The sequence below is a fragment of the Aotus nancymaae genome, unplaced genomic scaffold (assembly GCF_030222135.1).
Source record: "Aotus nancymaae isolate 86718 unplaced genomic scaffold, 86718_ANA_hifiasm-v0.15.2.pri h1tg000029l, whole genome shotgun sequence".
In the NCBI taxonomy this organism is placed as follows: Eukaryota; Metazoa; Chordata; class Mammalia; order Primates; family Aotidae; genus Aotus; species Aotus nancymaae.
The window spans coordinates 5,302,896-5,330,625 of NW_026988442.1; the positions used below are offsets into that span (position 1 = coordinate 5,302,896).

Here is a 27,730-nt window from a genome sequence, read left to right on the forward strand (position 1 = left end):
GCAATCTCCTGAAGGTGACATTTTAATTATGTCCTTCTCTACCTCACCCATTTCCAAGGACTCCACTAGTCCCCCTTCACCTCCTCAGCCTGGCTTCAAGGTCTCAGAAAATCAGGTTCCACCTACTTTTCTAGTCTTGTTCTTCCTGCAGTGCCTTATGCAACGTCTTCGAGCTTTATGTTCCCAGTTATTCCTTGACTTTTTACGGTTTTATGTTTTTGTGCATGTCACCTTCCCCTCTCAATGCCTGCCTAACAGTACCCTACCCTTATTTCAAGACCCATACAAGACACCCTTTCTTCCATAAACCTTCTTTAATTATTCCAGCCAGAAGGGGTCTTTCCTGTCTCTCAGTCTCTACTGTTGTATATAGTTGACACCTCACCTGGCATAGACTTATGCCCAATGGCTAATTATCTAAGAGATTCATGTGCCATTTCAAGACTAAAGCATTTTGTACACCTTTTATAGTCTTTCTATTATACATGCATACTAAATTAATTACATTATTCATGATCAAGGTGAAAAAACATGTCTTTGGCTACACCAAACTTCAGAATAGCTTACCTTAGCCATCTTTTTCCGATTGAATCTTCTTGGAAGCTGTGTCAGCTGACTTTGTTTATGTCTTTATTGCCTCAACATGATATGGAAAGAATTGGGGAGAGGGAGGAATCATTCCTTTTGAATATGTTCTCTAACAGTTTTACGAAATTTTAAAAGCAGCATGCAAACATGGTGGCTATTTAGCCCACAAAGTAAAGATATTAAAACTAGCACTATGATAGCAAATGCACGAAGGAGTGCAGAGACATTAACTTCCACCAAAGTTTTCAAGCTCAGATATCTGTGGCCATATCAGTCCCAAGGTTCATCCTTCCTGTAAAACATAGAACACAGCTTGGTGGGACCAGTATCCTGCAAGCCAAGAGGCACATCGGTTATAACGCTGTGGGCGTGGGTGTTTTGCATGGTTATTTCAATTTTCAAACATGCATGAATAGTCTCCCTGAGCTAGATCACGAGCGGTCTGGGAACCAAAACTTATCTCCCTGTGGGTTTCCTGGAGAACCTAGAGGAGAACGACTTAGAGGAGCTGCTTTATAGATGTTTATTGAATGGATCAGTCATGCCCAAAATCCCAGGCATATTTCTCAGGATCAGAATCTTCTGTGAGAAAAAGAACGTTATACCAGGTGAAACAATCATCTTTTCAGTTATATATTTTAAAGAAATTGTTAGACAGGAGAAGCCTGAATGAACTTCATGTTTTAAAAAGTTAATGTAGGCCGGGCGCGGTGGCTCACGCCTGTAATCCCAGCACTTTGGGAGGCCGAGGCAGGTGGATCACGAGGTCAAGAGATCGAGACCATCATGGTCAACATGGTGAAACCCCGTCTCTACTAAAAATACAAAAACTTAGCTGGGCATGGTGGTGCGTGCCTGTAATCCCAGCTACTCGGGAGGCTGAGGCAGGAGAATTGCCTGAACCCAGGAGGCGGAGGTTGCGGTGAGCCGAGATCGCGCCATTGCACTCCAGCCTGGGTAACAAGAGCGAAACTCCGTCTCAAAAAAAAAAAAAGTTAATGCATTATTCATTTTTATCCTGGACTACTCCTGGGGAAGGGGTGTGTGTGTGAGTGTGTGTGTGTGTGTGTGTGTGTGTATGACACAGGTGACAGAGAGGGAGAGAGAGACAGATTCAGCTTAAATTTTCTACACAGCAAGCATGCCTTGTCTTAGAGGCGCTAAAGAAATTTCCTTTTCCGCATCTGTATTTAAATGAGGCAGTAACTAAAATCGGGTTTCATTATCCTAAGCCTCAGCTCACACTTAATGAAAGAGTTGGTATAAATTATTTACCGAATGTCATACTTCAGGTTTTAAATTCAATATATTGTGATACATATGCTACATAATTTAAGAGGCAGACAAATTACAATAAGGCACCTGCCCCTGTGTCTCCATTCGGTCATTTCTGCTCCCTCACATCAATATTTTAGCAGAGACCCTCCAGTTCTCTCCTTTAAAATAAGCCACCATCCAAAAACCTACAAAGGGAAGTAATCCATTTAACTTAGGACAAATCTCATATGCTGAATGATTTAACAGCTCAATTCCGAGCTTCAGTAAGTCACCGAAACATGTTGTGAGCAGAAGTATCAAATGTGAGAACAGAAAGTCTCCCCAGCCAGCTTGACTGTCCTTCTTTTGCCGTCTTTGGGTCACTGCTCTTGGGGTGTTAAATTTTTTTGCTTGCACTTAACCCCAAGTCTGCTCCCCTCCCGTGGGCCAGAACCCATTCTGCCTGTCCTGCCTGCCCCTTTGCTCTCTTTCCTCTGTTTTCTTTCCTGTTAGCAATTATTTATTAGTCTCTGAGGTGCAGCCTAGGATTTTTCATGGTATTTCTCCCACTTCCTCCAGCCCGTTTGGTCACTGCTGAGTGTTCAGATGGGAGAGTAGGTTTTGACATGTCCCGTTGTGTGGAACTGGAGCAGTACGCTGGAAAAGCTATACAATTACCGGTTCCCTGGCATCATTTCCTCTCAGCTTTTTGACCAGGGGGGACTGGCTGAAGAGGAAGTGTAGTCCCATGCTTAGAACACACAGTGGTGGAGAAGCCTGGGCCCTGGCTCTGTCTCTTGGCTCTCCCGCTGACTCCTTGTCTGAAAGCGATGTGCCCTTAGGCAATTTCTTTTTGTTGTTCTCTCTCTCACTCTCTCTCTCGCTCTGTTCTTTTCTGTCTCTCTCTCTAAAGTCAAGGTAAAAATCCTTTTGATTGCTAACACCCTCTTACCTGGCATAAATGAATGTGAGACAGAAAACAGTTCACTAAGCCTGCAAAGAATTAAAAAGGATGATTCTAAGGTGCTTTGACATCCTGAGAGAAATAGAGTACCCTTCTATCATTCCTTGGGGAAGCTGAATTTCTCATGTGAGCATGGTCAGAGAGAGCTGGGGTCAATGGAAATAATTTGTATTTACTCTTTCCTTATCCATCTGTAATCACCCTGCCTATTTTTAGAGTAGTGTTTCTAGAATTTTAATTGGTACACACATTACCAGGGGATCTTGCTGAAACGCTGATTTTAATTCAGTAGGACTGGGTGGGTCCTGCATTTCTAACAAGCTACCAGGCCATGCCTATGCTTCTGGTACTTGGACCACACCTACTGTGGCCAGGTGTTCGAGAACTCTCTGCGCCCCCAACTGTTTCCTTGTCCACACTGTCTAGACTGTCCTCTCTGGCCGGTCCTCCTCTTCTCTCCATTCTCCACCTAAATGTGCCAATCCTATATCCCGTTGTCTGAGATCCTCTGTGCTATGTCACCACGACGAGGAGCAGTTTCATGGCTCCAGAACTACTTTTCCACCCTTGGGTAAAAAAGTTCAATCCTCTTCGAAGTTTGAGCCTACGTCACCCCCTCTCTGCTCTTGTCCTTGGCATTGTGATATTGTTCACCCAGTCATTTGGTGAAGGCTGGTACCTAACTCATAACCATCATGATCCATCCACTTTGATCAGTCTACAACACTCATACAGTCTGCCTCTTCGATACCTACTCTCACAACTTTTTATTTTTTAAAAATAAAAATGAACGTTACCTTTACTCCACTGCAGCTACTGCTTCAAGCGCCACACCCCAGACTTGGCCACCAGCCAGAACTGCTGTGCATCAGAGAACTTAAACACTGATATCCTACCCTGTGACCTCCTGTCCTCTCCAGTCTTCCTCCCTCCCTCTGGCAATGCTTGTTCTTTCAATGCCTTCATCCTTGATGTCTCCACTGTCTCTTGACCTCTTGCCTTTGTGTGTGTAACCCGGGTCTTCTCCCATCCCAACTCTTTTCTTAGAAATGCACTCAATTTTCTTGAGTTTCTATTTTTCTTTCTCATTGCATCTGGAGCACCGTCATCTGCCCTTATTTTTCCTACACCTGGGAAACTGAACATGGCTAGAGAAAAATTACCCATTGTACTACTATGAATGCGTCGTCTTAACCTCCACCGGGCCCATGCGCAACTCTACGATGTATTCATTCACAGACGCTCAGGTCCTGAAGCCACCTTCTGAACTTTCACCTTCTCCTCAAAACTCTAATCCAGTCCATGCCATACCCCTCATCTCAATAAATAACCATGCTCCTAGTACACAAAAATTAGAGAAGCCTTCCTAGGTGAACCTTCTGTCTTCTACTATCTACAAGCTTATCTTCATCAACACCAGTCTTCTCTACCTTCTCAGATGATGAGGTGCCCTTCCTTTTGTTAAGGCCAGACCCAATCACCTGACCCTGATCACCTCTCATCTCATCCCATTTCTTCCAGGCTCAGTTCAATTAGTTCCACCAGCTTCCTCATCTTTAACCTCTGTTTCCCTCCCATCTCCTTTTCCCATACCTGCAGCATGCTAGATGTAATTCTCCTCTGTAATTCTCCAGCTTCCTCTCCCACAATCACCCTGCCTCAGACATTCACCTTGTTTCCAATCTCCTCACACATGACACTGTTTCATGCCTTGATAATTTTGCTGAGGCTGTCTCTAAATGAGACATTCTTTGCTGTACAGTCTGGAAAATGTCTATTCATCTTACAAAACTCCAGTTGGGTGCCTCCCCCAAGCAGGCTTCCATGTCTCCCACAGTCTTACTCACCTTGCTTCCAGGTTGCCATCCATGTCTTAAGGTTACCATAGCAACCTTAATATATTTCCTATATTTTATCATATTATCTATCTGTGTGTCTGTCTCTCTTATGGACTAGGTACCTTTTGAAGGCAAGGACTATTGGCTCATTTGTTTTTGCCTCTCAAATGACTGGAACTGGCTGGGTGCAGTGGCTCACACCTATAATTCCAGTACTTTGGAAGCCCAAGGTGGGTGGATCATTTGAGGTCCGGAGTTTGAGACCAGCCTGGCCAACACGGCAAAAAACCCGTCTCTACTAAGAACATAAAAATTAGCCAGGTGGTAGTGGTGCACACCTGTAGTCCAAGCTACTCAGGAGGCTGAGACAGGAGAATCGCTTGAGCCTGGGAGGCAGAGGTTGTGGTGAGCCAAAATCGTGCCACTGTGATCCAGTCTGGGTGACAGAGTGAGACCCTGTCTCAAAAAAACAAAACAAAACAAAACAAAACAAAACCATGACTAGAACAGTGCCTGGAATAATGTGGTTGAGAAATAAATATTGGTGAAATGAATGAATTAATAAATAGAAATCACTCATAAAATAAATATATTATCTTGCATGCCACCTTAGTTCCAAATTGCTTTACTTCACAGACCTCTTTTGGGGCATATTTGTATTTATCACAGGGCCAGCTTTCGAAGCTTACTTTAATAATAATAATAACATCATAGGTAATAACATTTTTGACATAACACCGACTGTTTATTGAGTTTGTCTTAGGCACTGTGCTAAATGATTCACATACATTATGCCGTTGAATCCTTACGACAGCCCTGTGAAGGCAACCTTATCATCATAATCTTAGAGGCGAGGAGCTGAGGATCAGAAAGGTTAAGTACACACCACAGGTCACATGCCCAGGAGGTTACAGAGCTCGTTCTGAACCTTCGCCAGTCTGGCTGAAGATGCATGCCCTGTGCACCACATTTGACTACCCTTTTGGCCCCTGGCTGTTCTTCCCTAGAGTCTGGCCTCTCTCCTTCCTGGTCACATGCAGGGATTTTCCTGGGCTTCTTCGACATAAGCACGCTCCTCTCTGTCCAGCCTCAGAGCACTGTTAAAAGAGTGGCGTTCAGTTCTATATTTGTCCGTTTAGTCTAGACACATAATAATATTTCAAAGAAGCCTGCGGGTTGAGAAAATTCATTTCTTAATAATCATTAAGTAATGAAGTGCTACTTAGCACTGTTTGCCTTAGATAGGGAGGACTCTCTGGAACTGAGGCATTCTGTGGTTTTCAGTAGAATGCAGGTTGAGATAATTGGAACTGTTGTGCTCTGGCTGGCGCTTTTTTTTCGTTTGTCACTAGTGACGCTGTGTACAATAAATTCTGCATGTTCACCTTCAACAAGGAATGAATGAAAATTGAGAACCAAGGCTGATTAGAAAGCCAAGGGGATTTGAGACCTGGCATGTGTGATCCTGAGGCAAGGAGCCTTAGTGACTCCTTTACCTGGCGACCAGAGGAGGACGTATTTTATTCATACATTGTCAGAGGCTGCTCCCTACACAGACTGCTTTGAGACTCGGGAGAAAATCAGGTGAAAAAGATTTGATCCAGGGTTTACCTGGTGATTCACATTTTTCTTATTTTCAGTTAAATTGGATATTTGTTTAATGCACAGAAATATAATAATAAAGTTTCTACTGAAGGCTTTATAACTTGATCCTAAATAATTATCAGGGCCTTTTTTAGGACCATCACAATTTCTAAACTCTGTCCAGCTTTCTCTGGTCTATAATGTTAATGTATTGCTGTGCCTGCTACAATGTTCATGACATAATAGCTTTAGATGATCATCCTTAAATCTGAATTTTATTTCCCACTCAACCCACATTTGAAGCCTGCATTCACTTGCCACAAATATCTCACCCAATTAAATTGAAAAAATATATGTATAACTAACAGTTTAAACATATGTGTGCCTGTGTTTCTTAAAACAATAAAATCTGAGTAGAAAAGAAGGTTAAATCATTTTGAATTGTTTAGACACATATTGGGGGTCTATATTATTAGCAGTATATCTTCTGTATACAATTCTGTAAATGTTACCTTATATGTTATTGTTGGTAGTGTTTTTCTTTTTAAATCTCTGATACATGATAGAATCATATTGTGGAATTTTTATCTCCTCCCACCGGGTCATTTTATCATTAGAAAACATCCTTTGGTTTGTTAAATGCCAAGTACTCAAGGATGCAATTGCAACCATTTCAATTTATCATTCACTTTTTTTTTTTTTTGAGATGGAGTTTCCCTCTTATTATCCAGGCTGGAGTGCAATGGCATGATCTCAGTTCACTGCAACCTCCACCTCCCGGGTTCAAGTGATTCTCCTGCCTCAGCCTCCCAAGTAGCTGGGATTACAGGCACCTACAACTAAGCCTGGCTAATTTTTTTGTATTTTTAATAGAGATGGGATTTCACCTTGTTGGCTAGGTTGGTATCAAACTCCTGACCTCAGGTGATCCACCCACCTTGGCCTCCCAAAGTGCTGGGATTACAGGCATGAGCCAGCATGCCTGACCTATAATTCACTTTTAAACCTTTTGACTTTAGCCTTATTTCCTGTAATAAATGCATATAAAGCAACAATTTCTTTATTGGCTCATTTCAGAAAATAAGCACCTTCTCAAAAATACATATAAAACAAGCTTCCCAGACCAAGGTAAACAGAGATCTCCTAAACCTCTGCAGGCAAAAAGACTGATGCTCTTTGGGTCCCTTCTGGAGATGGGGTTGTAGGAGTTCTATGGAGGTGATGGCTGTAAGGAACCAGGTACGAGTCAAAAGCCACTCTTTTAGATCACAGGATCCCCGGGAGTTTGTCTCCCAGATAGCACTCTGATAACTGCTGGTGTTTGAATTAAAGCTAGAATGCCTTGCTCTTTACCCTCAGCACTAAGCCCTCTTTCTCAGTGTAAACAGGGCCTATCTGCCAGGGTTCTTTTTCCATCTGAGGTCAAAATATTTCAACTGTGACATCACCATTGGTTGTTGAGGAAATGATTAGGTTATCACAAATAAAGTCTGTCTCCCTGGAATGAAATGATGGAGCAAATGAAAGCATAGGAATAAAATGCTTGTCTCCTTCAAAAATTCTTAGCCTTCCATGTGGAGGGCCATAAAGATGGCCTATGGAGAAGGAGGCTTTGGTTCAAGTTATCTGGGAGAGGTTAGAAAAGTAGCGAATTAACCTGTCTGATATCTTATCAGTCAGTTTTGAGTAATCAACTAAGTTAACATTCTTGCCTTTCACAAATCATTAAATCATACACCATGGACCCGGAAATCTCTTAGTTCCTCCACCATGAGGTATGGCTGGAATGTGAGGAAACGTCAGATTAGGAGGACTTTTCCCAACAAAAGAGAGTTAGTGATTCCCTTGGAACTTTAACCCTTTTTAATCTGAGTAAAGTCCTTAGCAGTTAGATCAGGATGATAAATGAGGCAATTGCTCCTGGTTTATGACACTCTTTGATGGGTTAAGTTGAAACCAAATGGAATTCCACTAAGTTCTCAATGGAACATCGATGCACACAATAGCCCACAATATCATGCACACAAATACACAACACAGGGCATACAGCTGTATTAAGCTTGGGTTCATTCTCCATGGTTTTAGTTAAAGAGTAGCAGGAGGGACTGGCTTGTAGATCATCTTTTTTCCACCTTTCCTTTCTTCTCTTATCAATGTCCTGTCTTCTAGGGTTTGAATTAATGCTATAAAAGTTAACCCTTGCCTCAACTTCTCCATACCTCAAGGAAATTCAACACAAAGAATGGAGATAACGAACCGATTAGAACTAGCAGAAACAACAGCAGAAAACTGGGCAACACCACAGTGCCCAGGCAAGCATGTCAAGAAGACTTTTCTATCCTTCCGCGATCGGTTCAGCTTGGGGCTCATTTAAAATTGAGATGCTGTAAATTCTTGCTGAATATTTAAGTATTTCCTTATTTACTGAGTCACTGAGGATAAATCATCTGCTCACTTTAAAATGTGTATGTAGTCTGAGGCAGGTGGATCATCTGAGGTCAGGAGTTTGAGACCAGCCTGGCCACCATGGTGAAACCCTGTCTCTACTAAAAATACAAAAATTAGCCAGGTGTAGTGGTGCATGCCTATACTCCCCGCTACATGGGAGACTGAGGCACGAGAATCACTTGAACCCGGGAGGTGGAGGTTGCAGTGAGCCTGAGTGACAGAATAAGACTCTGACTCAAAAATAAATAAATAAACAAAAAAACAAGCAAATAAAATGTGTAGGTATCAGAATTACCTGCAAAACCTTGAAGAACTGTACGCTCTTATGCCAACACACAGAGTGGTAGCATAAGCACTCAAGCTTGCATTCTTGTCCCAGAGGCCAGCAGGGCCTAGGGCAGCTCTCCTAAGAGATTTCTGAATCCCTGCCATGCTTGGCTAGGTGAGATTTGATACGATTTGACACCAAGGGCAACTCTAAAAGGAAGACAAATTAAAAAAGTAAAACCCAAGGTGGTGTACTTTTCACAAATAGAAACTATGTCTTATTTATCTTTTTGTCTCTTTAAGGTGACTACCAAGTGTCTGGCACAAAACCTCCCTTAGTGTCTTGTTGGTGAGCTAACCTTCTTCTCTGCCTTCTGCTGGGCAGAGGGCACACTAGTTGGTTATATGAACAGCACCAGCTGCTTGAGATAATGCCACTAGCCATGCCGGCATCCAGCCTGTAGGGCTACCTACCCAGTTCTGACCAAGACAGAGACCATTAGAAGCCTCCTCTCCAGGAAGGGGGAAGATGAATGGGTTGGGCCCCATATGCATGTAACAGTCCGTACAAAAGCCTGCACACTCTGACTTTGGCCAGTCTTCTCCCCAAAGAGCTGTACTTTGGGAATTCTGGTGTTTCATTTTAAACCAGAAAGACCACAAGGCTGGCACTTTTCTGTCTAAATCTCCCTCTTCCAAACCTCACTTAGCACATCCAAGAGGTTAAGGTTACAATCTTGAATTCTGCCTGAGTTCCCCAGGACCATTCAGATATTGTTTCAGTTATCTATGGCTGTGTGTGTGCCAAATCACCTCAGAACATAGTGGCTTAACACAACAATCATTTCATTGCTCATGATCCTGTGGGTCAGGAATTCGGGCAGGGCTGAGTGGAACAGCTTGTCTCTGCTTCACGTGGGATTGGCTGGACTAACGCAGCTGCACTCAGCTGTCGGCTGAGCTGGGCTGGGTTAGGCTGGGCTGAGCTGGAGGATTTAATATGGCCCTGGTGCTGGCTGGCTGCTGGAGCACCTTGGTTCTCCTCATGGACTCTCTTGAGAGACTTCCATGTGGTCTCCTATGCTCCAGGCCTTTTTCTCTACCTAGCCTCTCTCTCTACAGATGGATAGCCTGGGCTTTTTCATGTGGTGTCTCAGAATAGTAAGAGTTAAAGTAGAAACTACCAGTTCTCTTAAAGCCTGAGTGTGGAAATCCCAGAACATCCCCTCTGCATCATTCAAAAGCTGGTGTAGTGTAAGGCTCAAGATCAACTCAGTTTCAAGAGGTAGGGAAACAGACTCCCCCTGTTGATGGGAGAAGCAGCACGCATGTGCAGACTTGAGAGAAGTTGTGGCCTGTTATCTCTGTAGGCAATCTACCACAGACCCTGTGGTTTTGGAGCACTGACAGCTGCTGTTCTCTGACCGCCATACTGATATGCAAGGTAACCCTTGAATTCTTCCTTTTCTCAATCTCAGTTTCTCTCTTCACCAGACCAGCTACGTGATATGCCTTAGGTAACCCTTGCTCACTCAAGACGTGGCCTGGGGCATTCCTGGTATAGATGCTCATGACATCAGTCACCATTCATGTGATGGAAGGGGAGCTTAAAGCTTATGCCTTCCAAAGACATCCAGCCACTTCCTAAGAGAACCGTGCTGGGGAGTAATTTCCACTCCCTCTCCTTTATCTCCAGCCTGATCTTCAGTCTAGGTCACCCTGCAAACATTTTTATGGACATGGCTCATTGTGTCTTACCCAAACTTACTCTCCCAACTCAGAGTTTAAGTGCCCTTAAACACCGAGCAGTATGTCCCTGCCCTGTTCCAAGATCTGTGGTGTCAGCCTGTACTACCCATTCTTTCCCTGACATCTATGTCTTGGTTAAAATGCTTGTGTTGCATGTTGCATGGGGTGGAGAATAGGAAATGGCCACTGATTAGAATGCATGGGTTCCGCCCCACTGATCCTTTGTCCCTGTCCCCCTCCCCACAACGTTAGGCCATATTCCAAGAGATGATCTTTGTTCTCTATTGAGAAAGGCTGTAATTGACACACCTCTTAGGATGCTTTTCTGTATCTCCAAATGGTTAAAAGGTCACATTACATATTTTATACGCACCTTCAGGCTTTAGTAGAGCATTGTGATTGGATGAGGTTTACAGGAAAATAAAAATCAGGATGCCATCAAGGAAAACACGACTAAATATTATCTAAAAATAATATGCCTAATCTGCATTTGGAGACAAATCTACACTGCATATCAATTTCACATGATTAATCTATACTATTTCACATGGTCCTGTGATTCTTAAGGGTCACAGACCATCTTTGTTAGAAATATAAGGAAAGGGGGATAAACTATTTCCCCAGAAAAATGCACAAGTGGATAACATTTTGCATTCATTTCAAGACATTTGCCTAACTCCTGAGTTTCATTCATGAATTTCTTATAAAGAATTTTAGATGCAGGCAGAAGAATCTCTTGAACCCAGGAGGCGGAGGTTGCAGTGAGCCGAGATTGCGTCACTGCACTCCAGCCTGGAGACAGAGCAAGACTCCGTCTCACAAAAAAAAAAAAAAAAAAAAAAAAAAAAAAAAGAATTTCAGATGCAATGGGAGGTAGCCTTTTGGAAAATCTCAAGTACGACGAAGATCAATTTAGAGTAATTTTATTGAGAATTATATGGTCAGGACACATGTGTCCTCCTTAAGCATTCCATTTTAATTACTGTCTCATGTGGATCTTATTACGTAGGTTACCTTCTGCCCTTTGGTCATCTCCACCTTTCTTTCGAAAGATCTGATGGAAGTATCCTTAATAACCACGTAAGCTTTCAAGCCAGTGCCCCTTCCTTGGGGAAGGAAAAAGCTCTCTTAATCTATGGCTCACATGAAGTACAGTGCTGAGTTTTGTAAGAGGAGGATCCTACCCTGAAGGGTTTTGGTGACAATTCAATTTTCACATGAGCATCATAAACTGAAATTACCAGTTGCTATACATCCTGTCTATTCTCCTATTCTTCAGAGAGATACACAGTCCTCTAAGGAGACAGAAATAAATGCACAAAAGGTCATGTGTAGTTTGGGCATTTCTTGGGCCAGGTACAAAGTCCATTTTGATGGACAACATCAGTGGATGCCTTGCTCTTAATGATTTACCATTTCTAAGAAGATCTAAGTAGAGTCATGAAATGTAACCTGACAGAATCTGAAAGTAATTAAGATTTCTTAAGAAAATGTGGTGTAACTGAACACCACATTTTGTGTATATAATTCAAGTGCAATGCCCAGTTCGATAGATATCCAATTGTTAAGGCAGCCCTCACACACCACATTTTATTAATTTGTCTCATTTCTACATTATCATGGGTTTGATCCTGACTATGAAGAGGAAAATAAGATAATAACACCTTGGGCAGGTAGAATGTCTTTTATCAGTGATCTCAAAACATCTCATAAGCATTAATTACTTCTGAAAACATGCTGGGAGGGAGATGGGGCTATGACCATCGTGCTGATGAGGAAGCAGATGCTGGTTAGGGATTGGTGACTTACAATAAACCACAAGATCTCGACAAGGTCTGGATGAGAAAGGAGGGAAAATGGCCAACCCCGAGACAGAGCCTTCAAGCTACTTCTTTGCCCAGCTTGGTTCATCAGCTGCCAGTCCACTCTGCTCTGGCTGCACCCATCCTCACCACTTCCTGTTTCCTTCTTGTCTGATTATCTCTGGTCTCATCACCAGGTAATATATGCTCCTCTTTGAAGCAGATAGTGTTCAAGCTGAACTTTATAAGCTGGGCTTCTTGCAAAGCAAATAAAAAGAAATCAAGGGAGAACTAAGTACCATACATCTGTCAGGCCTTCCAAAAGATTCATTTACAACAGCCTGGGTTGTAAATCTCAGACTCTATCAAACCTATCTGGGCCCTTGAAGACTTAGTTTGGAATGAGTTGTCCTTCCTGTGCTCAGTAGTGATGAGATACTATCTGGTCCCGTAACGTCCTAACACATTGGATGAAGAGCAGCTAATTTTAGCCTTTTGTGTTGCATATTCCACAATGTAAACTAGGTGAAGCACTGTTAAGAAAGTAACTCCTGATCATTGGGCATGCTTGCTACAATTTGCTCCTTTTTTTTTCCTTTATCTTCATGAATCTTCTCATTTTCTAATCACACTCAGGAAAACACATTCAAGCCTCTGTCCAGGATTAACATCCAAGTCAGAACAAAGTTGTGCCATGAACACTCACAAGAACCATCTTATCAAGGAAAATTCTAGAAGCTCCTCAACATGTCACAACTCCTCCATGGACAACACCCTCCTCTCTAGTATTAATATATAAATTTTTTATAAAGCAAAATATATATGCCATTCTGGATATTTCTACTTCCCTCTCTTCTCCTTCGCCTTCTTCAAAATAGGCAATACATAAAGATGAAGTTTTAAACAACGATAGCCACTGTAGAATGAAGTGTGGACTACAAAATAAAATCATGATAAGTTCGTTCCATGCCACGTCACTAGAGAAAAAGGTTATACACAACTAGAGGAAAAAAAATCTTTTTTTCCATTGACCCACTCAAAACAAGCTATGACTTCACCAGGGCTGGATATCTGGTGAATTCCACTAGAATATCATGCTCTGGAATTTAGGAATTAGAGGAAGGGGCCAGAGGAAATTTTAAAATAGACCTAGAGGGTGGTGAGGCCTGGTTCACAGATCTGCTGCACTGTGTAACCCACAGCCCTCTGGGAACTGTAGAAGTGATGTGTTTTACTTTTCTATTTTGAGCCTGTGACTCACATTACAAATATTGACTTCTATTTCTCTATTAGCATCAGATTTTTTCTTGAATCCTCCAAATTGACTTTGACTATAACTTTGGTTAATATTAAACCTCTTGGGTCAACACATTTTTATAGCTGTGAGCTGCTGCAACCACATGGAGTGGGGATTGGCAAAGAAGCAGTGCAACCAGGAGCAGGACACGGAGAGGCTCTTTCCAGGCCTCCCTCCCCCGGCCCCGGACTACCCCGCACGCTCCTGCCAGATTCATCTTCCCAAAGCACCAGTGGCATCATGGTTTCCTGGGTAAAAGCCTTCCATCTAGTACCCCTTTGCCAACTGAGGAAGATTTGAATTCCACACCCAAGCACTCCAGGATATGGAAAGGCTTCTCTCTCGCAGACCCCAAGGACTTCACCCAAACAAATCACTTCCATACACATATATCATTTCTCCCTTGCTTCAATACTCCAAGCACTCTGGGCCTTTATTTTGATACATAAGTCATACATGAGAGTACATAAATTCTCAGCTTCTGCCGTCTCTACCATAGGCTTTGACATACTCATCTTTGTACTCTCCAAATACCTAGTACCAGAGTCAGGCACCCAGGAGATAATGAATAAAACTCTTCTGAGCTGAATTCTGTTTCAAAGTTTATCTATTTCCTTTAAGCACATATTTAATAGTGACATGAAGTAATAAAAATAGCTGTACTGCGAGGTGTTAGAGCAAGATGTCTCAGGGAAAATTGAATGATTTTCGCTAATACTCAGCTAAAAACAAAAACCACACGTATTCGTATTATTTTTCACCTTATCTGGAATAGTAAAACAAATCATAGCCAGAGTTGTAATAAGCATGAAAATATAAATTATAATACAATAAAAATAGAAACCCACAGAGAACACAGCGTCCTAACCATCCTTATACCATGAATTCTTTTGAGGATACACTAAACAGAATCAGAGCATGAGATATATTTTTCACTTGTCTCCACACATTTTGTAGTGGGTGATTGTTAAAGAGAAAACAATGGGAAGGCAGGAAGAGGATGCGGAAAGCAGGAGGAACTGGAGAAAAATTAAAAAAGGAAAGGAATCTAAAAAACCAGGTATCTCACAAAACAGAAAAGACATCCTTGACAACATAAAGTGGATTTGACCTCGCTCTTTCATGGAACTGAAAGCAACCAGATAAAGTTCAATCCCTTTGTTTGCAGTTGAGAAAATTGAGGAGGGTGGGGGGCAGGAGGCTAAATTATTTCACTTTCTCAGGGTACAAGTACTGTAACTGAAGGTAGACATTTTGGTCATTATGGTTGGACATCCTAAGCAGGTTAGTTAAAAAATCAAATGGAGCCCAAGTGCTGCTGATAGAGTCCTTCTGGTTGACAAGTGTTTATCATGCCCCTACTCGATATCAGATCCTGAGGATACAGGAGGAAATTCTTGATTTAATCAAAATTAATTCAAGAGTTAAGATATGCCTTTTTTATTCTAAGGGACTGAAAAATAAAAGGCTGAATTATTCTGAAAGTTGGTTCATATGTAGCTTTCTCAGCCATGTTAGGCAAGTCCTCTAATTGTTCACAGGTTTGATAAATGTCTAGCTTGTATATTATTGCCTATGCCCAATCATTGACTGGCATTTGCTTCCCTGATCTGTGATTCATCTTTGTGGTATTTCCAATCAATTGCTGATATATTGGTCTCTTTGGCAATGTAGGCCAAGGCGTGAGTGCAGTTGCAAGTGGGCTTTCATGCCGACTGATCCATCTCTCATCCACTGTCTAGGGTTTCTGCAATAAAAATAGTTGACCCATATGCAGTTTGGGCCTTTCATCAGCTGCCTTTTTTTTTTTTTTAAATCAAGTTTGCTTTCTTGAGACACAAATACCAATTTGGTTTCAGAAATATAAAGGAAGCAGGAGACTATTTTGTCAAATCAACCTTTCTAGAAAGTCTATGAGTGATTTGTGTATTTTCTCATGGTTTGTAATAATGGACAAACAGGGGGCATATGTTTCCATTTGATCATATCCCTGTGGATACTGAAAGTCCGTATTTTCCTGTTGCTAAAACTTGATGGAAACAAAACTAAATTAAAAAAATCCCTCAAAAGGAAAGTAGCAACACTTCTCTCATGACTCATTTTCAATGTCAATAGAAAGATTTGTTTCCTCTGAAGGAGCGCTTCAAAAAGGAAAAAGCAACTAAAAATTCTAAAGCAAAATGAAAATCCCACTACATATTTTATTATTGTAAAGCCAAGAGAAAAAGTGTCTGTGACCAAAATATTTTTTTCATTCACTTGTACATTCTCACTCTTTCCTCCTTTCAAAGAAAACAACTGGACCATCTTCACCTTCCCATACGGGCACATGTAATACTTTCGCGATAAAACTAAAAACTGAATATTCACTGTAGTTTGTTAGGAATCAAGTCAGAGGTGAGGTTATCTTCCTCCAGACATTCAATGTTAGGCATATCAACTTAATCCCTGACTGTGTCAACTCCCCGGTACAGCTTTATCTGTTTTAAATAATATTGACAGCCACAGCAACAACAACAGCTAACAGTTAGTGAGAGCTTACTAAGCCTCAGGCACTACAGAAGCAGGCCAAATTTAAAGGTAAAACAATAAAGTTTGAATTCTTAGGAAACAAACTCACTCCTATGCCCAGCACTTTGGATTTAAATTGACTTTGCTTCTCAGAGCTCAGGAGAGAAAGATGGAAGGAGATGAGTTCAGGGAGTCATGATGACCGGTTCTGAAGTCTACTGAAAAGACAAGGCAGAGAGTAATACAGAAGAGGGGGACACTCCCTCCAGGTGTCACCCCTCACCATTGCGCCCCAGTACAAGGCATGTGCCTGCCATTTAGAGTGTTCTGTAGGCGTTTGCTGCATGGAAGGAAGTATGCTTCTCTCCTGCATGCCAAAGTGATTTCTGGAACATTCATAACCTCTACTCCTAATGGACATGGCCTCCAGGACAAAAGAAAGAGAGAGAAGGTAGAGGCTAAATTGGAGTACTATCATGAGCACTTCTGCTTAGTCTGATTCTGCTTTGGAATATTAAAAAGCTGGACCCAATTGGGCAGATGGGTGTGCCTGCCTCCCTCTGGGCTCAGGACTTCTATCTTCTAATGTCTGCGGTTTCAAGCTTGCCACAAAGACTTGACAACTTCTCACTTTCAAACACTAAATGGGGACAATTAGCCTGTGATCTATGTAGGATTAAATGCTCAGCTTCCATTTCCTGATTTCTTCCAGCTCACGAGACCCGCAGGCCAAAAATACACTCTCCCTCCTGCCCACAAGGCCGCAGAGCCCCGTCACAGTTCCTGTCCTCTGAGTGTCCTTCCCGTTTTTGACCCCTTTTGCTATCACAAGCTTCTTTCCTGTTGTGCCTTCTAATTCATCAGTTAGCACAGGCAAAAAATCCAGCAAAAAGCTGTGTCCCTTGTGCTTTCTGCATGCTCCGTCCCTATCCTTAAGTTCCCATCTCATGTTAACTGGACTCCCTGCCTCACTTTGCCCTTCCTGCACCCCGCACCTTATCACTCAAAAGAAGACACAGCTTCAGACTTCCCAAGATCTTTACTGTGCTGGCCATTGGACTAAAATGTCCCTAAATCAGGCCGTTTCCCACTTACCATCACACGCACATCTCATCTAACAAGAGTATGACCATACAGTGTGTCATTTCCAGGTCCTACTTCCAGGGAGTGACCTTTGATGGTAATTGATCATACAAGTGCATCTATGCTAATATGTTATTTGTCTTTGAGGTAACTTTGCCTTAACTAGGTGGGAAAGCACATATTTTCAAAAGTTATTCAAGACCTAATGTAATAGTGGGGATTTTGGCACAGTGAAAAGTCAGGGGCCAAGACTTGTTGGAATGGCTTCCAACCATACCAGCAGGTAAGGGTTAGTGTTTTAAACTCTGATTATGTTTCCTGCAGCCTTAGCCTTTACTGCTCCCTCTCTGCACTTAGAAGCCTGTCCTCTCTGTGGCCCTCAGTGAGGACTTGATAAACCATTGACCTCAATTATTAAGTGTGGCGCAGAAACAATATTAAACCTGACTCTTGGTTCCCTGTTGAGCTATCATGTGTCTCTCAGCAACTTGGCAGGAACCTTTTTCTCACCCCATGTCCTTCCTATTACCCTGTAGCACATCCTGAACCCTCCAAAGCAACCCCAGAAACTCAACTCCAGCTTCTCAAGAATGAAACTGTGGGACACCTGTGCTGGTAATTTTGCAGGTCAGCACTTAATCAACAGGCTCCTTCCTGCCCTAGTGTTCTGATGGTCACCTGGGGTCACGAGGGTTACTCTTTCTATCACTAATCACTGCCGATTCCTGGGAAGCAGAGTTGAGCCACCCAAAAAGGAAGTTGAGTCATCCACAAGCAAAGAGTTGCTTTTGTGTTTTGCTTTGTTTTAAAAATCTGAGTCTTAGAGGAGTCTGGATAGGGATTTGGAAGGGTCTTCCTCCCTCTGGGTCAGCACAGCCTGCAATTCCTAGGATACCTGGTTGCTGCATCATTAACCAAAAGAAACCGAGAAATTCCATTGACTATTAAAATTACAAAAGCAGATTTTATATATTTAGCAAACACATTGTGACATGTATGTCTTCTGTGGGATTTACTTCTCACAGTAATCCAGTGAAGCAGGTACTGTTATTATTCGCAATTCTAGAGGTGAGAAATGAAGTAAAAAGGCAGTGATATGCTGGTAAATGCTCACAACTGACTCTCCAGGCCAAAAAGAAACAGAGAGGAAAGAGAGAGAGAGAGGGGGAAGGCAGGCAGGCAGGCAGGGAGGGAGGGAGGGAGGGAGGGAGGGAAAGAAAGAAAGAGAAAAAGAGAAGGAAGGAAAAGAAAGAAGGAAAGAAAGAAAGAGGAAGAAAGAAAGAAAAAAGAAGCCTTATGTGTAACATTTGCCAGTTTCTGAAGGGGTAAATCTTCACTGTGTCGTAGCTTTTTTTTTTTTGAGGTGGAGTCTTACTTACTCTGTCACCCTGATGGAGCACAGTGGCTCAGTCTCACCTCATTGCAACCTCCGCCTCCTAGGTTCAAGTGATTCTCTTGCTTCAGCCTTTTGAGTAGTTGGGACTACAGGCACCTGCCACCATGGTTTTTTTCTTTTTGTATTTTAAGCAGATACAGGGTTTCTCCATGTTGATCAAGCTGGTCTGGAATTCCTGACCTCAAGTGATCTGCCCGCCTCTGCTTCCCAGAGTGTTAGGATTACAGGCGTGAGCCACCATGCCGGCCCATCATAGAAGATTTTAAATTACCAACATGATGCTGGTGAACAGAGAGTTGGGAATGATTTGCACAATCAGCTTTCTTGAGTTGGCTCCAGCACAACTCTCCAGACAGAGCGGTTGTTACCTCCTTCCTGTCACAGAGCATGTACCTGGTACAGCTGACGTTTGAACAAAGAGAAGGCTGGCTCCAAATTCCATACTCTTAACCACTAACAAAGCACAGCTAGAGTCAACTAGCAGGGCCCCCTCTGATTAGCAGGATGTTTGGAGTGCTTATTTTAATTAATCAGTTAATTTCACAGATAATCACAATGGTATTTGTTGGCAGAGATGAAATGACAACATGTCTTGATTATTTTTGTCTTCCCTGCCTCTGAGATAGTACCAGCATGTTTTAGGCACCCATATGTGTTACTGGAATTTTACCAAGTTTAATAGGCTGACGTTAAAAGGATGTGGGATGTTCTTCGGTTAAGTCCTTAGAGGATTGAGGATTAGTATTCTGGAGATGGGGCAGGTGGGAGTTGAGGATGGGGGAGCTACATTTCAGAGTGTAGAGACTGGCAGAGTGGGGTAGGGCACGAGGCCATTGGAGTCAACATTTCCCACTTGCCTTTTTCCCTAGGCTGGTCCTGCTGCTCAGAACTCTAAGTGGAGTATGGTTAGGGACATCCTACCTGCTGATTTATTTGTCTTCTTTGCTGCATTAGGTCGCTGATGAGTCACTCTGCTTTGGCTTTCAAGAAACAGGTGGAGACAGAAGAGGCAGGGCCCTCTTTGCAGATCAATGCTAGCAGCTGCCTGAGGTATGAAACTGGAGTGTGTGACGTCTCACGGTTTTGCCTCCAGATCAAGGGATCAGTTCACAATTTCACTGCTTTCAAGGTGAAACTGCAAGGCTCTGCCACATGTTATCAATTTGGCTGACCTGAGAAACAGAGAGGGATGGTTAGGATGCCCCTGCTGTATGCCAGTGTAAAAACTAGTTAAGGCATAAGCTATGATTGGGCAAAAATCCTTATTTGATCCCTGGTAAAAACAAACCTTCACCTGGTCCAGACACACAGCACATTTGTCCACATGACCTTATTTGGCCCTCACTAAAACCCCGAGTGGACCTTTTATTCCCATTTGTCAAAGGAAGAAACCCTTAAGTGTATCCTTCTGGCCTGGCAGGAAGTTCCTAGTCCACTCAGATGTTGAACGTTAAAGACTCTAGAGAAGTGACTGCATGCAGAGGTGTGGTCAGGTTGAAGGGAAGCAATGGGGCTGAGCCACCAGGGGCTAGCAACAGCAGGAGCCTGTACCATCCCCAGGCGTAAAGCAGAGGGAAAGGGGCAATGCCGCCAAACCCAGAAAGAGCTGCAGCCATGGGAGGGAGGCCACTGACTGGGGCCATGGCCATTCTCAAAGCCGTGACCACTGTCAACACCAGACCTGACCCAAAGGAATGTAGGACAAACACTCCAATTTCTCTCTCACATCACGGAAGCGAGGAGGCACAGGAAGTGGGCCCCAAGGGTCAGCCTCCTGGGCACAAAGCAGGACAAAGAAGGGCAGAGGATGCATCTGAGGGGACACACGGAGAACAGCCAGCACGTGAAGTGACTTCACTAGGCTCGCAGAGGGTGTGTCTGCCAGGAAGGCCTGAGAGGGAACACAGGCATCCTGGTGCAAAAGAGAGCCAGGAGATGGGTCCAGAGTCCATGAGTCCATGTGGCCTTGACCAAGCCACTTCTGTTTCCTTGGTCTCAGTTTTTCACCTCTAAAACGGAACACTAGACTTGATTCACCATAAGACATTGCCACTTAAATAACCATAGTTCTTAGTTTTCCCCAAGTAATACTCTTTGCATCACACCTTGCTAAAATTGGAATCAATTTCCGTCTTCTCTTCTTTTTTCTCTCTGAATGTAAAATGCTTAGGGTATATCACACATGAAACAACAAACAATACCACAAAAGGGGAACATTTCTAAGTCACCACTTGTCAGCTCAGTGAACAGGACTCATGAGACATGAGAATTCCTGGTTACTCGAGGTGGCAGCAGGAGTTACTATTGCCTGGCTGGGAGTCCTGCTGCGCAGCCCTGGCCTCCGTGTTTACTGCAGGTCATGGGGGCTTTAGAGAGGATGAGGAGGCTGGCTACCCAAACAGTGTTGGTGGGAGAATGGTGGAAGAATCTAGATGTATAAACACACACACACACACACCTGTGGCCACACAAAATCTATGCAACTTTCTTTGACTTATTTTTGGGATGTTTGGTGTGTGCCACATTGTGATTCATCAATACTATAAAACAGAGGCAGCACAGAAGCGTTTGAGGAGTGCCAAAGCTCTTTAAGTTTTTTGTCTTTAGCCATTAGGCAACCTATTTCACAATGAACAAATTCAGGGAGATGGAAAAGGCTGGAGAAAACTTGTATAAGTAGTAGAAGTTCAGCCTGTTCATGTCCTAAAATGGAATCATTCATAACTGAGAATGTATGTAAATGATACGAAATAATGATTCTGGGTCTGGAATGAGGTTGGACGCCCGGGCTTCTGGGTTATTCTCTTGCTGTTTAGCTCTCCTGACAAAGGCGAGAGCGCTGACATTTTTACAATCGTTGTATTGTAAAAGGAACAGTTGAAAAATAAGCATTCAGTGAACAAACGCATGTCTGTATGTGGGTTATGTACCCCTTCTCTGAGTATTCTGGCTGGCAGGCCCACATACCGTTTTGGCTCACCTGAGGTCACCTGCAGTACCTCCCAATACACAGATGGCCTCCTGCGTCTCTCTGACTGAGATTGGTCTCTTGCCACAGGACTGTGCTTGACCCACAGGCCAAGGCACAAGTGCCCTATGAGCAACATTTAACTTCTGAGGGATGGGAATTCATATGGCAGGAATATCGCAAGCTCTTTGCCCCCTCACTGGGATGGCTCTGAGCATGTTCCACACAGTCTCTTAGAACAGGGCTCCCCGACCCCCTGATACCTGTCTTTGGTCTGTCAGGAACCAGGCTGCACAGCGGAATGTGAGCGGTGGGTGGGCGAGTGAGCGAAGCTGCATCTGTGTTTACAGCCATTCCCCATTGCTCGCATCACTGCCTGCGCTCTGCCTCCTGTCAGATCAGCCAAGGCATTAGACTCTTACAGGACAGCAAACCCTACTGTGAACTGCACATGTGAGGGATCTAGACTGTACGCTCCTTATGAGAATCTAATGCCTGATGATCTTTCACTGTCTCCCATCACCCCCAGATGCGACGGTCTAGTTGAAGGAAAACAAGCTCAGGACTCCCACTGAATCTACATTATGGTGAGTTGTATAATGATTTCATTATATATTACAACGTAATTATTAAAATACAGTGTACAATAAACATAACGCGCTTGAATCATCCCAAAACCATCCTCCACCACCGCAGTCCGAGGAAAAATTGTCTTCCATGAAACTGACCCCTAATGCCAAAAAAGTTGATAATCACTGTCTTAGAGGGTCCAGGGTGGGATTAAGCCTCAGTTGCCATAAGGGTAAACCACTCATCGACTCATCTGGCCTTCTTCCTTCCCTTTCTCACCTTCCTTCCCCGCTGTTCTCCCCAGAATTACCTCTCAAAAAGCTGCCTGCAGGCAAATCCTTGCCTCACACTTGCTTTGGGAGAACTCAAACTAAGATAATGTCTTGGGCAAATTAGAAAATGATGCCCCTTCCTGCAGGCCAGTTTACCGCATGTTGGGCAGAGCACAGGCTGGGTTCCAATGCCCCTCTGTCCTCACCACGCCCCTTGTGCAGTGAACAACTTACACCACTGCACACAGGCACTCTGGTATCACAGACTTCACTTATCTAATGTAACATGAAATAAGTTAGTGCATGCAGAAATGCAGGACACACAGTAGGTGTGCTATGCATAGTAGTTACCTTCCTCTATTTGAAATGTTCACACTGGTTTTCTCAATCTTTTTTATTACTTTTTAGCTTTTTCTTTATCCTTGTCTTTTTGATGCTATAAGTGCCTCACATTTTTGTGGGGGAACAAGGATTGTTTTGTTTTAAAGGATCATATACACTTAAAAATTTGTTTAGAGGGTAGATTTCATGTTCCGTGTTCTTACTATCAAGTAAAATTGCTCGTGGCTGAGTTTAAGGTTGTGGGTGAAGTAGCTGAGATAACCACTGGAAATGGGGAAGGAGAAGCTGTTGAGAGAGAATGTTGCCTTGAGCCCAAGGCAGTTCCTTTAGGAGTGACCCGAGAGCCCAGCCCGCCCAGGAATGACGGCTGGAAAGATCATTCGAGGACACGCAGCTTTGCCTACGCTGGGCTACTGACTCGCCTACTTTACCTGAACTGATTCGTTAACTCAGTGAAACAAATGGCTTGACTGATATTTTTGCCCTGAATCAACCACTTATTTGGACATCTTGCAAACACAGGCTTTCTGTGAAATAAGATCAGGTAATGTCAGCTCTGCGCCGGCAAACACACAGACTGGTTGCAGAGCACGTTTTGAGAGCAATGGCAAGAAAGTAATTTAAAGTTTGTTACTGTTGAGGAAAAATAAAAAGATAATTAAGCATTTATTATTCCAGCTTAGGAAGGAAAGTAGCCACTTGCCCGGGAGTGAGTACCGTCAGCCTGAAATACACGGTTATTTGTGTACCTGTTTAAAACTGAGATCTGAATGCCTGGTAATGGGAAGATGGAACAAATGTTCTTTTTATCCAGTTGTTTCAAAACTGTGTGGTTAAAAGGCACATCTGCTTGGATGCTGTTCCTCTTGGGATTGCCTGACCTGGATTTTAAAAACCAAAAGGGTTTTTAGCTGGGTATGATCATCAGCTGGGTACCATGCTCTGTGCAGAGGGGGAGGACTCGAAAGTGGCCTTGCCTTGCATTGCAGTGAAGCCTCCCGGGGTGGCATTGCAGAGCTCCAGCTGCATGGGGTGTGAGGCCAGACGCAGTTTGTTCTTCTGAGGATGGGTGATTGATGTGAGCGAGCTCAGAGGCCCAGGAGTAAATGAGTCAGCAGCAGGGAGCAGGAGCAATGAAACAGGGGTATTCTCTCGAATCCTTGCTTATTTTGGGACAGCCCGATACTCTTCTCAGAGGGAGCAAATAAAGTGTTAGTGGAGGGAGATGCGCTTATGTAACTCATTTCTAAAACAAGTGGGTGACGTCACTGAAGGAATCAACACCTTAATTAAAGAAGTTAAATAGAATTGATGTAAACACAGCTGGCCTCCTTTCAATGTAGACTCATACTATCCTTAGCTCCACCACTAATTAGCTGTGTGAACTTGGACAAGCATGCTGGGCCTCAGTTTCCTCAAATATAAAAGAGCAGGTCATCCAAGGCAATGGCCCAGGTACTTTCTAGCTCTAACACCACTCAATTCGATTGAATATAAAGAGTGGCCGAAGTTTCCACAATCATTGCAGGGACAATAGTAGCTAATATTTCCTGGGCCCCTCCTACGTGTCAAGCACCGTGCTAGAGACTTTAAAATGTATTCTATCCAAACACACGATCTCATCGTTTCCTTTAAAGAACCTCATGAGGTAGGGAACATTATTATCCTGATTTTTGCATGTGGAGAACCTGAGGCCATAAAAGATTATGGGCCTTGGACAAAGTCATGTAGTAAGTAGCTGATTTGGTCAGGGTCTCAGCAGGAAAAAGATGACATGTTCCAAAGGGTTTAACTGAGAATAAATATAGGGGCTCCTTATGGATCTGTGGGCAGAGCTAAAGCAGCCAACAGGGAATAGTCAGGCACTGGGACTGTCAAAAGCAAGGGAGCCCAAGGAGACATGGGGATGAAGTGGATGTCACTGGAGCCTGGGGAAGGCAGAGGCTAAGGAGACGGGACACCTGCCTGGAGCTGGAGCCACCAGCAGAACGAGAGAAAAGCAAGGAGGAAAAAGAGGAAGAAATATCCCAGCCTCTCTCTCTTACTGCCCTCCTACATCCTGCTGACCTTCTCATTGCCTATAGGCAATCGAAGCTAAAGGTTAAAGGAGCCAGAGAGTGTAGTTCCTGAGGTCAGCCTCTTGGCACAAAAGCAGGGAAGAAGAAAAGAGAGAAGAGGTCTGGGGACCACGTGGAGAATAATTAGCAACACGGAGCCAGGGCTGTAGCACTGCTCTCTCTGAGTCCAAAGACCATGAACCGTCCAGCCGGGTCCAGCTAGATGACAGATGTGTAAGAAGACGTATTGCGTGTTTGAGACTATAATAAGATGATTGGAACTTGAGAAGCTCTAACTTCATTGGCAATGGCTCCATGGTCACGGTCATCAATGTCAATGGCATCACGACAACTCCTATCATTGCAGTCTCACTATGTTTAGGGTTTTTCCCCTGAAGACATATCAGTGGATTGCTAGTGCTGCAGGAATGGGAATGTGAGGGGGAGGAGGGTGGAAGGTCATTCATTACTCATAAGTCTTTTCATAAATAATGCAATAATATTTAACTTTTGAATGTAAGTTCCCACAAAGAAGCAGGCCCAGATATGCACAAACACATGGGGTTGTACACTCTTCAGTCTACGACTCTTGGTGTGGTAACCTATGTACCCTCAACCCCTATGTATCCACCTCTCACCTCCTAAGAGACATCACCATAAGCCCATTTCCGTGCAGTCATCTTTTGCACATGCTACTCCCTCTGCCTGCAACAACCTCTTTTCTCACTTAGTGAAACTAGGTTTCTTCTCCAGGAAATGAATCAAAGTTCACTTCTTCACTGTGAAGCCTTCCTCACTTCCCTGTTCACTCCCTTATCTACATTTCTTTGCACTAACTTGTATTTGTATTGCCGCACTTCAAAAGTGTAAATATTTCTGTTTGCTTCTGCTGTGGACTGTGAACCCATGAGGAAAGGTGTTGGTTAAAAACAATAAAAGGAACAACACTAACATTTATTTAGCAATTACTAAACAGCAAGCGCATGCATTAGTTTAAGTAAGCCCCACAATAAACCTAGGAATTGGGTGTAATTTTTATTTTCATTCTGCAGATGTAGAAACTGAAGTCTGGAAAGATTAACTTGCCTAAAAGGTCACCTAGCTATATTTATAGATGTTTCAGATGTTTATAGATGTTTTTATAAGTCATCCAAGTGAATGTGCTCTCTTGAATAAAATGTATAAAAAGTATAGAAGAAGTGGGCATAGGAGCCAGTTCTGGCTGTGAAAGGATCGGACAAAACATAGCGACATGTATTTTTATTGAGCAACTACTATGTACCAAGAATGGATACTAGGAACACGGTGTGATAAAGTAGTGTAAATATTGAATCCTTCCATTCAAAAACTTAAATTATGAGCCTTTTGTAAAAAAATAAAAACATAGGAAGTAAAAAGAATTGAACTTTACCAGGAATGTTTATTTCTTTTATTCATACATACATTATTTATCTTGGGAAAATCTGATTAAATGTTGGCATTTGTTCATTCTGAAATCCTACTACATGGGTATTTGCTATATATAAAAGCTTATTTTTTTCAGCTCTCCCCAGTCTCTATGCTTTGCCAAATTAGAAAGTTTTTCAAATTGAAAATACACAGAATACTTACATGATATTTTATATGTAGTAGATAGTAAATAAATATTTGTCAGTAATAATGAAAATACAGAGGCAAGCTATTAATACAAAAAATTAATACAGATCAAATGAAAGTTCAGACAACAAAAGCTGCATGAATTTCAGAGTCATCATGGAACATAAAATATTGTCTGGTATCTGAAGTACATCTTACGTCAAGTTCTAAACATATCAGAAACATAATGCTTCTGGGTCTTGAAAAACATTCCCAACTAAATAATAATTCCACAAAAGAGTCAAGGATATTCAATTGCTGAATCATTAAACACGACATGACAATATTATGTATTGTTTCATGACAAGAAAGAATAGTAACGACACCACCACAAAAGCACTCACAGAGTAGGTTGCTGATTGCTTCTCCTGGCTCTGAAGACTTTAGGTGGCCACACTCTGTTAAGTCTGATTTCACTCTGATTTTGTGTGTGTGTGTGTGTGTGTGTGTGAGAGAGAGGGGGGTTGTGTGCACGCCTGCGCACATCTGAATTAGTGTACACACATGACGCCAAACTAAATGAGATTGCAACATTCTCACCAAATGCATGTGAGACCAGAAGGCTGCTACGAAGGTGCCCACCCTCCCACGTGCACAGATTGAGTGGAGAAGCTCCCACCCTCACCTGCATATTTTGTCTCTATGGTACTGTAATTCTGGACTACAAAAAATAAAAATAGGATTTGCTTCTGGTTTAAGATTCAGGAAGGTAACTACAGGTTGATGTAAGTGTGAAAGAATCATTTAGAATGTTCGTACACATTTGGCAATGTATTACATTATATATACCTATTGTGCATATGTATATGTAATGTATATACATATGTATAAATAACATATATTTTGTCTCCAGAGACAAAATATGTCTCTCATGTACGTGTGTGTGTGTGTGTGTGTGTGTGTGTGTGTGTGTGTGAGATAGGGTGAAATTAAGCCTGACAGAAATGTGGGCAGAAGGAAGAAGGCTAAGGAGGGAGATAATATTTCAACAGCCTCTTAATAATTTTTCTTAGGATTTTTGTCATTCCATCTCCTCACTGGCTCTCCCTACACATTCCCAACACTGTGCCCCTAAGACCCAAGGGTTATGATGCATTGCTAA

The 27,730-nt window shown here is 42.8% G+C and overlaps 1 long non-coding RNA gene across 1 annotated transcript; it reads right to left on the minus strand.

Annotated features, from left to right (window-relative positions):
• Nucleotides 1–582: 582 nt before the first annotated feature.
• LOC105719362 (uncharacterized) lies at nt 583–27,058 on the minus strand. Its single transcript, XR_001107961.3, has 3 exons — nt 26,973–27,058; nt 19,706–19,956; nt 583–880 (listed from the first exon to the last, which is right to left on the minus strand). It is a non-coding gene; the product is annotated as an uncharacterized LOC105719362 (long non-coding RNA).
• Nucleotides 27,059–27,730: the final 672 nt, after the last annotated feature.